Here is an 11,947-nt window from a genome sequence, read left to right on the forward strand (position 1 = left end):
CTATTTATTTGTTACACTCAAACACCACAGAGGTAAACTAATTTTTTTTTTTTTTAGGCTTTTCAAAAGTACCATTTGTACTTTCTGGCATCCACCAAACAGTAATAACATAACTAAATAGCTTCTTAGTATTTTGTAATGCAATAGCATGCATGAGCCCACATCATCAACAGGGAGCCTACTGTGTTAGGTGCTGTACAAATGCAGTATGTTTTGGCCCTGCCCAAAAGGTCTTACAGTCTAAGTGACCATGACTGAGCCAGAGAGGGTTTTTTTTTTTTTCAGCCAATTTAACTTCCCACGTAACTCTACACCTCCTGGGATTTGCTGCACAGCTCTGCTCCAGAACACAGGTAGTATTTGAGGCAGCAAGTCTCATTTCTCCTTTACAGTAGATGTTTTTATTGCTCCACTGCCAGTGCAGATTGGTTCCCAAAAGCAGACTTGTCTGTCATGCGGGGATTGCTCCAGTGTAAGCACCAGCTGCAGGCAGCCAGCCAGCAGAGAAACCCTGGTGTCAGCCTCTGGCTGGCTGCTCAGGCACATCAGGTCAGCCATTGTTTGTAGCCATGACCTTTGGCTACCATCCTGATCCCTGAGGACTGCAAACAGCTGAACTACCTTCAAGAAGTACCAGGAGAGAAGACTTCTAGGTAGCTGGTTCAAAGCAGAAAGGCACAGAGGCCACCTTAATGGTGCCACCAGCTCCTTTGAACCAGTGGGTATGTTCTTCAGCCACAGTCGTGAGTTTGGACCTCACTAAGTCTTGAAATAATGTAGGTAACCTTCCAAGCCTATGCTTTATATAGCAGATGCACGTATGTGTTCCCCTGTCTGTAAACATCTGGGGGCAAGTGTTCTTTTGTGGCAAATAAACTTAGCAGCCTTTCATTGGAGTGGTATTCTCCTCTGCACCAATTTCAGATTTTTACCTTTGGGGCTGAAATATACTTTTGTCTTATGAATAGTCAATTTTTTCTTGGAACTTTGAACAAAATCAATGTGTGCATTTTTAAGAAGAATAAAATCAAATTATATTTCAGCCACTATTGTAGAGAAAACACTTCGCTGGTCTTTCTTACCAGCTTTAACACTAATGCCTAAGAAGTCTGGCATAAAAATACATTTAAAACTTGAGTACTCTCTTTCAATGGGCAGGTAAAATCCTATTTTGATTAGTAGAGACTTCATACTTGAAAATGAATGGGTACATCTGTTGTACAACTGTACCATTTCGTTAGTCTTTCCCATTTTTTCAACTACTTACAGTTTCTTGTCTTAAACTACTTGTCTAAGGGTAGTAGATACCTTTGTGTGCTGCATGTTCTCATCCAGTGCCAAAAGTGCTCTGACTCTTATCTATCTATGACCAAGGACCCAAAATACTATGGGAGAAGAATTTGTTGTAACCCAAACTGAACACACATGCTTGTTACAGAACCTACAGTGAGAGGGATTGCTGTGCTACATCTTTATAATGACCCCTGCATCCTTAAAATTAATAAAAGGATCATCAAAACTAGTCTGCTGAAAACTTTAGGATTTGTAAAAGGAAATTGAAAACCAGCAAAGAAACTTTTATAGGTGCTGTGACTCCTACTGGAGGAGAAACTTTTACTGTGCTACTTGTGCATCTAGGCTGCTCTGATGCAGAGTAAGGTATCTGACTGGAGAGACACACACATTTCAAAATGTTCTCAGGGAGGCCAGTTTTCATACAGAAATCTAGAAATACCCCTGTGAGCCCTTTTGAATTTTTTGCTATACTGAAGGAGAGCGTGGGACATACATGCGTGGCACAGAGAAAGGAGGGACAGCAGGAAAGAGCTGCTAAGGAGCAGGGGACACAGCAGAAGTCAAGCACCTTGTTCCCTGGGAGCTACAAAATGAAACGTGATGTTGAAGTTTAGAGTGGAATCTCCCCGTTCTTTTTGGCTAGTGATCCGGGAGCTGCGAGCAGCTGCAGCAGGAGCAGCAGCAGAGAAGTGTGGTGGGAGCCTGCACAGGACCAGGAGCCAGCCCAGCTGCACAGGAGAACACCTACAGGTGCTACCAGAGACCTCTCCTGGTGCTGCGGTGTAAATGCCTCACAGGTGCCTGATAGCAGTGACCTTAGGAAAACAGCTTGTTTCATGGGTTTCCCACAAATGTGTAATGCTACCTTTCTTGTTTGTTTGTTTGTTTGTTTATTTATTTTTGGTATAGCTTTACTGAAGCTTAACTACAGCTTCTACACAAATAGATCCGCATGCATTAGACATAAGGCTTTCCAATATATTGTACCAGATCATCTGACTTGTTCATATACTCATGAACCTAGGAGATCAAGCAACCAACAGCACTTTCAATAAACATTGTATGTCATGGAGTCGGTAGCATAGGTTAGACTTTTACGTGAGTGTGTTCTGCTTTTATCATTACTACTTTGCTTTATCAGTCCCAGAGAAATCTTTGTATGTTCAGGAATGAATATTAAATAGCCTTTACCAAGCAGAAAATGAAATCAATTTGCTCCACAGTTAATTAAAGCTTTTTCATTTTTTTAGTGTAGTTTATTGTTTCTCAAATTGTCCTTATGTTAATAGCATAAGAATGAACTCTGGAAATGGTTTATATGTGATGAGGGTCCTGCTTTTGAGTAGGACTTGAAGCATGACATGAAGGTGACTAAGAGGCATATCATCTGTGCATTCTTTTTCATAGATAATTTCATTTTTTCTATTTCCATGAGCACAACTGCTAGTTCAGAAGGGTGGTAGAAAATTCCTTAAGTATGGAACATCTCTTACATGACTACCCTCAAAGAAGTATGAAAATGCAGTGCTAGAACCAAAGAACTAGCTTTGACTTCTGAGTGCAGCTTGTATACACACTGAGACATTAAATTTTTGTATGGCTCCTAGACAGGACTGTGCTGAGTAATAAGATTTTGATTGCTTTAGACCTAAACATGTGACATTTTTCTGGGCATTTATATATTTGATTTCGGAAGATTTATTACCCTTAGGTCTTTGAAATACCAAAGGATCTGAAAGGAAAAGATAAGGTTTTAAGACCAGATGTTAAAATCATGAAAGTCATCTGCATGAATATCTACCTACCTGCAAACCTAATTTAGCTATTTAGTTATTCCAGTTGTAAGTTAAATCAAATATTAATAGGAGCAAAATGCCAGAAGACAAATCTATCTTACAATTTATAACCTAACTTTAAAAATCCTAAGGTCCTTCATATCTAACTTTCCTAGATATTAACTTAAATTTGCCTCCAATTTTTTGGATGTTATTTAGATAATGATCATTTTTTCAAAGATGTTTTGTCATCCTCAGGCTCATCTACGCAACACAATTGAACTATGACCGTAGCATGGTAGTTTATCCATGCCAACCTCATAGTGGAAGCACTGGCAGCAATAACAGCCATTGCAGCAGCACAGTCTTAGTGTGTGCTATCAGAAAAGAAACTCTCCAGGGACACTTAATTAAATTAGAATCTGTATACTAGGATGTGATACAATTGCACTTTCTTAGGCAGACGTATCTTCACTTTCTCATCAAATTCACCAGGAAGGTTAGGAGCACAAATCTTTATTGACTGCCAGTAAAATTTGTTATACTAACTGACTGAGGCACTTCATAAGTCTTCCTCTAACTTATCTTTACAGGACATACATGTAATAAATATAGTTCTTCTATCTGTCTATCTATCAATCAATCAACAGTTGGGGCTGTTTGAGCTAATGGCAAACTAATGATATACTAACAGTTCTCACCAGGAGAGCAAAGCATGCTTCAGCTTTGTGAAAAATAGTATTTGCTCTCCTGTTCTAAATCTGATATATAGGTAAAACGTATTAAGTGATGCCATGCTCTAAGAAAATATCGTTCCCTACCTCTGTATGAATGGGGGGGTGTTATCAAGCCTCATCCTCCATCAGCTTTTTTGTTATATTTCACTCTGCTGTTGCATGAGGCAGCAAGTAAGTGTGTGACACACTGACAGTGGCCCAGCAGCTAATGTGAGTCTTTGGTGTCACACGTCCTAGTCCAATGTCATTAGCTTTTAATTTATGAAGAGACTAGAGCTGTATGGTTGACTTTGTGATATTAACTTTGGAACAACTTCTCTGATGCAGTCCAGTTTAACTTTTACCTACAAATACCAATGGCCATGACTTTTGTTCTGCATTTTTATGAGGTAACAGTAATCTGTTAATTTCTCTTCATTCTGGAGACTCAGAACAGCTCTCAAAGCTGTTTTGAAAAAACATAGTTTTTTAAAACACTCGGTTATTGCTGATTTAAGGTCAGGAGACGTTGGGTGACATTTCTGTAGGAATCCTCCACTATCAGTTGCAGAAGATCTTCAAATGAAAAAAGTAATATTTCAGTTCTTAAAGAATATATCTAGGTATAATGCATGGATTGCAGACATGTAGGGTAATCCTTAGAGGAGCTGGTGAGTAACATTTTAAACTACACACATGAAAGAAATAGGATTTAACATTCCATTTCAGAGCTAGGTGGTTTAAGAGCTGATGGTTTTGTCTAGAACATGCAGAAAAATCAATCTGATTTAACTTCTAAAGTGGATTGGCTAAACCACATTAAATGTCTGTGTAGCCAACTCTCATTTATAATGTATTAATTTACTTCGGAAGTAAATTTAGTTAAATCAAATTAGGGCCACTTTAATTTTGAATGAGAATGTGAATGTAACACAGTTAAAGTAATCACAACTTTAAATTCACACCTTTTGTTAACCTGAATTTATTTTCTTGAGTGTTCCTGTACATATAAGCTCTAAATCTCACTGAAGTCAATAAGCGTTTCTTCAGACATGCGCTCTTAGATAAAACAGCAAGCGAGACAGCCTGAAGGCAAGCGTGTCCTGACAGCCAGGACTGCTGTGGTGCCAGGTGATGCACAGTCTCCTATCTAGTAAAAGCTATGGTGGAAGTCCTACCTCCCAGTGCCTGAACACTGCAAACATGTAAAAAGGCCTACTGTCACCATTTCATTATGTCTGCGGTAGCCAAATTTTTGATAGGGAAATAATGTTATCAAGGCTGACTGCAGTGGGCTGCTACCAGTTGACAGGCACCACCACCTACAGCAGTCGAGAGGCACTTAATGAACAGTGGGTGTTGATTATACATGCCATGTTCCTTGCTCTCCCTGCGAACTGCAGACGTTAATGACCTGGTGTGCTGTACACCCGATGGCCACCCACTGCTGGGTGTGCATGTGCTGCAGATAGCTTGCTGCCTCTTCGTGGTGCTGCACGCAGAAGAGGCTGAGAAAGCACTTATGTGAGCTATTGAAAAAACAGTGGGAGATGTGGAGGAGGAAGGCAGAGATAATACAGCCTCTAACAAGGCCATATTTGCTCTTGCAGTGAAGATTAAAACTTACATAAGGATAATCAATGTGCCAGGTGTCCTGCAGGATTTCTGACCAGAATCTCTCTTCAAGAGCAGCACAGTGGGATGGCTACGTGACTGAAAAGTACAAGGGCATGATTGTGGATCTAATCATTAAGTAATAGCTGTATGCAGATGAGATGACTGTGTTGGAAGGTGAGAGGAAATCTGGGCATCAAAGCTCGGTTGATTGCAATTTGCCTTTGTGCAGGTAGAGATAAATCTCTTTGAGACTGTACATCTCAGAATTTGAAAGCAGAACAGGATGGCTTGCAGCAAATATAAATGTCTGTGGTATAAAAAATCACCAGGTTGCAAATATTGCTATCACAGGTTTTTGGAATGAAGAAGTTAAAGTTAAAGGATAGGATGGGATGGGATGGGATGGGATGGGATAGGATAGGATAGGATAGGATAGGATAGGACAGGACAGGACAGGACAGGACAGGACAGGACAGAAAGGAACAGAATGTGATTCAATTCTGCATAGTCTTACTTTAAAATGTGGAAATTAAAAAAAGTTGCATGGAATTAGTCACAAAGACTATTTCTCTTTTCCAACTGATAAATTAGATTTATAAGAAGACATTTAAAAAGAAAAACAAAACAAAACAAACAAAAAAACCCAACACTGTATTAGCTGAATTTTACATAGTTTAAAACAAATCATGAACTTTCACACTTTTAACACATACAAGCCACTTGACAATTTCAACCTAATGTGAAACTGCACCTACCCTTAAATGAAAATTTATAGTAAGTTCATATATAAATAAAGGATAACACGCTAAATCTATGTTTTGAAATTTAAATGTACAATGGCTTTGTCTTAGAAAAGCAACATCGTTACATTTGTTTAAAAAACAGGAGCAACAACAAACTGTTTGGTATTCATGGCCCTGTGGCTGACTTGTCATATGCACATCTGGCTTACTCATAGAGAGGTTATTAGTGAGAGACAGGAAAAGAAAGAAAACGCAGTTGGCAGAAAATAGAGTGCATATGCATAACAATGCATGACATATAACATTTTCGCATTTGTTGTCACAATTTTCATTCCAATTTCCACTAAGGTATCATTTTAGTTATGCTTGGATTCTAACAAATTTCCATCCAATAACAAATTTTTTCTCATTATCATGTAACAGTTTCAATTTATGGATGGCTGGCTGCTTGCTGCTGCTGTTGAATGTAGAAAATCTGCGGTCCTATTTTACAGTTCCAGCACTGTCAGAAGCTCCTAATGAATCACCAGGAGGTCTGTGTACACAGCAGTACGAATCCTGGGCAATTCTGAACCGACGGCAGCCTTTCATGGGTGAGCCTCCTGCTGCCTTCTGTGAGAGCTGGCCTGCAGACCTGATCCTCCTGAATTTCACTTCAGCCATGGAAGTGAAATGCATTGTCAGAGAAGTTTCCCCTGATCTGACTAAATGCTGTTTACCCCAACTTCTTCTTTCAAGCCATCTGTCAAACAAAAATGCTCAGCGATCTTTTAATTCAGAACCTGCATCTCAAGGTAAAGGAACCTTCATGTGCTCTGGGGCAAATCATAATGAAAATTCCAGGTTTAACAACATCATCTTAATGGTAAAATACTTATTTTATCCTTCTCAAATGCATTTAAACTATGGGCCCTCTATTATGATTATTTATGGTTATCATTTTGGCTGCTCTGAGCAGCAGTGTCTGGGCTTAGTTGTCTTCTCTGCTCAGGATGAAAAATGAAGTTTGAAAGAATGTTCATTACCTTCACGGCATGTGTTGACTGCACTGATTCTTCATCTGCCAAACTGCATATGCTGGCTTCTGTCTCATCTGGAGACCTCTGGAACTAAGAGCAATTGATCAAATTAATTCTAATATAATCCCACACAGACCCTGCTACCACTGCAGCTTGTTAACCTTATATGCAAACAGTTTATTTAAACTATCTGGATGACATCATGAAAACTACCTTCAATACATCAAACAAAGAATGAAATGAAAGCCCATTTCAACATTTTTTCCAAGATATGATTTTGGTTTTGCTACTTCTTTCTAAAAGATAAAATTTGGAAACTTCAACTGAATTAATTTCAATTCATTTGGACATACCTCTCAAATTACTGAGATTTTTCCCACTTTTAACAAGAAAAAAAAATCAACCAAAAATCAAATAACCTTAAAGTCATGAAGTTCACCACAGTAGCTTTGTTTATTTTACGAAATAACAATGGAAGGATCCTAGTAACAATCTTCTGAAATCCCTATGACCTTTTCTTTCTTGCTGATAATTCTTGTTCCTGCATTTTGTGGAGCTTTACATCAAAATCAACTCACTGACAGAATTCTATCACTTCTCATGTCTCCAGTCCACCTATTGCCACCGTAGAGCAGCTACAGTGTTTGGTTATGTGAAATGATAAAGCTTTTCTAACAAATTTGTTTGCCATTGGTTGCACCATCCTGCGTGCTTCCTATTGCCATATTGGCCTCCCATGGTCAGGCGCTATTGATGCCACTAGTAAGTGGTGCCCTGTGTAGTGACCTTGCCTAACGCGTGCAAGAGAAAAAATGTCTTTGATCACTGTCACAGTGTAATATATCATTTGGTATAAAAGTAACTATTCATAAACCAAAAAAAAAAAAAAAGCCCAAAGTACCCAAAACATCATAAACTGATTCTCATATCAAAATAAGTCTGAGGACACAAGAGTGCATATGACTGGTCATGATTTATAGATGCAGATTGTTCCCCACTGCTTTGGGGTCCCAGCCATAACTAGACACAACACTGTGAATTAAAGATAGCACAGCAGTCTCAGCTTCAAGATTTCCTATAATTTATCACTTTAGCCCAAGCACTTAGCCATGATGATGTCATATTTATATTAAACTACTTTGTATAATATTTCAAAAAAGCAAAAGGCAATAATAAATGTTTATAGAGATATTACCAGGATCATAAAGATAAATAAATAAATAAATAGTGTCTCCCAGCCCAGTCATTTTCCCCTACCACTAGTGCTTAACTACTTAGTAGCTAAGAGCTGTTAGACCTTCTAGTACAGACTATCTCAGGGAAAATATTTAACACTTATTAAACATGGCTTCTGAATGGGAAGGATGAAGGTTCTCTTGAGAGCACTCCTAAAAGGACAATACATTGTCATCATGTCTTGTGATTATTATGCTACTTAATAAGCAAAAGTGTCCTTTTCAGGTTTCATGGTTCTCATAGGCTTTCATGACAGCTTCATAAATTCTCTTGGCTTTAGACTAGTAGACAGTTTTCCCAAAACGCCGCTGTTGTAGTAGAAAGGATATAACACTCATTAAAGTATATTTCTTCTAGAGTTGCTCTACGCTATGTACTATATTCTGTGTTCTGGTTAGGGCTAATTGGCAACAATTCAGTAAAAATGTTTTCTGAAAACATACTGAGATGTGAACTTTTTACAAAAACATCATTTTCTTGGATCTAGGATAAATTTTTCAGTCATAATGAGAGACATAATTCTGAAATTATGCTGTTTTTCTGGGACATAGGAGCCCTAAGTTCAAGGACCTACTTTACATCATTTTTCTTGAAGTAATGTAGGAGACCAGTTCTACAATTTGGACAACAAAAGAAGATAATATTATTCTGGTTAAAAAAAATACCTGTTTTGTTTAAAAAGGAAAAAAAAAAAAAAAGGCATGTTTCTGAAGGCATTCATCCAAATAGCAGCAAAGAAAGAATTGATATCTAGCAATAATGGTATACACAATGCTGAGGATTTTGGAGGATATCAGCATGTGAAATGTATGACGTATGGCACTTGTTTTTTAGCTTATATTAAGCAAATACCAACTGAGGCAATATATGACTATGTTTCACATATCAAAATTTCCATATCTGGTTTGTGTGCTGCAGATACACTTTTTTTTTTTTTGGGTTGTATCAGCTTATATAGTAAAACATTATTACATTTTCCCACAGACCTTCCTCCAAACACAAAGTAGGCCAGTGATCCTTTAGTCTGTCAAACATAGACAAATTCACTAATATAATTAAGTGAAAAATGAATCATATTGGCAGGGCTAGTACGTTGCCTTCTACTAAGCTGTCCACTAACTATCATCTATGAACTAAAGAAGGAAGTGTTAAGAACCTCTTCTCACAAAGGATAATTGGGTGAGAGGGCTAGAAAAGAAGTAATGCTAAGCCATGATTCCAAAATATGAGAGGGGACAGTTAGACTATTGGCAAAATGGTATGTAGAAACCACATCTCCGAGGTCCAAACCAGGGTCCCTGCCGCCACAGGGATAAAGCAGGCTGGCATGGAAAGCACAGAGCATACAGCAACTAACCAATCTGTGGGAGAAACAAATCCAAGTACTTTCAGTCTTACAAAGTCAACAGGTCACTCCATCTATTTTTCAGCTGAGCACATGCACAGGTTGGCAAAGTTCCCTGCTTGCCTAATCTTTCTTGATTTCTTTCCACACAGCCCGTAATTCTATATTAGTCTTTCATAAACAGTTCATGGTAGGAACAGGCACTTTCTGTTTATAGATAGTGATGCTTTAATGTTGTGAGTGTGTATAAATTCCTCTCACTTTCATAAATTAAATACTAATTTTGAAAGTAAAACTAATTCCAACAGAAGTTATTACTGCAATAAAAAGTAACAGAAGATCGTACTTATGGACACATCAGTTTCAAGCTCTTCATGGATTAATCACGAAAAATGTTTACAAGAACTGAAAGAAACAAAGAAATAAGATTTAATTTTTTTTTCCTTTGGAAAACAGGAGCAGTATAGGCTGCGATTTCTAAAAGTGCCACTGGTTTATGCATCATTGCAGTTAATAACTTATTCTAGGTATTAAATCTGTCACATTCCTTTGACTTAGAATAGAATTGAAGAATTTACAGCCAGAGACCCAAATCTGACCTAGCAATTTGAAAGCATAACAGAGATATAAATCCAATTATTCTCTGTCCAAACACTGACACACATACCTTGTATCAGAGAGACATCTGAACAAGTCATATTTAATATCAGACTGAAGTGATTACAAAAATGAGAGCATGAGGATTATTAAACACTCATTTGCTGAAGAGATTTCACTCCTGAAGAGATCATCAGCCAGCTTTACTTGATAATGTTAAAAGTCTTTTCAAAGTAGAATAAATTTGTTCATCTCATTTCCCACATTCCATGACCTCACATTTTTAAAAACACCTGTTTTTTTCACATTCATTTTAAAAAATCCTCATCTTCACAGATACCTTTGTGGCAGAAGCAATATTAACAATGTATTATTAAGATTCAAAGGATTATTTCAAATTTGGGGAAGGGATTTTTTAATTTTTTTTTTTTTAATATAGCAAGTAGAACTGTCTAATTAAAACAGATGGAAACACAACTCTAGAAGTCTCCTGTGCTTTTTTTTTTTTTTTTGTCTGAAAGAATTATGGAATACCTTTTCTCCTTCTGAGCTTTCCACAATTTTTCCAGTTGCAAGAAAGTCTTCAATATTATGAAAGAGAGTCATCGTCTTCTCTTGAAGATGATGCCAACAAAGGGTGGAAGACTTTCCTGCATCGCAGTACCAAGAGGTGGCAAGATGAGGTGGGTGTAAAGTGGCAGCAAGGCAGGGAATAACCCACCACGCACATGCAAGCTCACTGGGTGCTTAAGAGAACAATGGACCAGGAGTGTGACGGAGGAGTAGGTGTGTGGGTCAGGATGCCCGGTAGAGGCTTCTGAAGGTATGAGGTCATTTTCCAGCCTTTTTCTGAGGTAAGAGTTTCCCTTGAAGAAGGTGGGAATGCTTCCATAACAAAAGACGGGGGCTCAGGCCTTGCCTCCTTCCCACGTGGCGGAGGGAGATGGGGCCGTGGTGGTCGCAGGGAGCATCTCCTCCCACCACATACTTGCTCCCCACATACTTGCTCCCAGGTCCCTGGCGTTATCTGGTCCTGCAGGCCATTCAGGCCATCCATCAGCCCTTATCTCCCCATGGGCCTAGCACCGCCTCGTGCCCAGGGCAGTGCTGCATGCGGGGCGGTGGGGGAAGGCGGTCAGGGCTGTCCCTCACCCGGCTATGGGATGAGCCCTCCGGGAAGAGACAGGGCATGCAGACTTTGACATGTTTCAATCACTTTTAGTTTCCATTTCTGTGAAGCTCAGATGGGGATATCTAATCTCTCAGGACGTCTGCACATTTTCTCACAGCAGCCAGATGCTTGTGGGGTCCCATGTCAGAGCGGGGACACTAAAAGCATGAGGGAGGACAGCCTCTGCAGCGTCCTCATGGGCTGATACTACAGTATCTCTGTGGAACAGCTTTGCTGCAGCACTGGGGGTGGAGCAGTTTGGTCTTCAGTCATTCATATCATAACACTCATCAGAGCTACAGAGCAAAATGTTCCTGATATGCCCAAAGAGGGAGAAAAACCTACAAAGACACCATGCCTTTCAGGTTTCAGGCTCAACTACATAATCCTCTTCTCAAGTCAGCAGCTACCTGAATACAGTTTAAATCCTTA

The sequence above is a fragment of the Anser brachyrhynchus genome (assembly GCF_964034855.1).
Source record: "Anser brachyrhynchus genome assembly, chromosome: Z".
NCBI classification, from domain to species: domain Eukaryota; kingdom Metazoa; phylum Chordata; class Aves; order Anseriformes; family Anatidae; genus Anser; species Anser brachyrhynchus.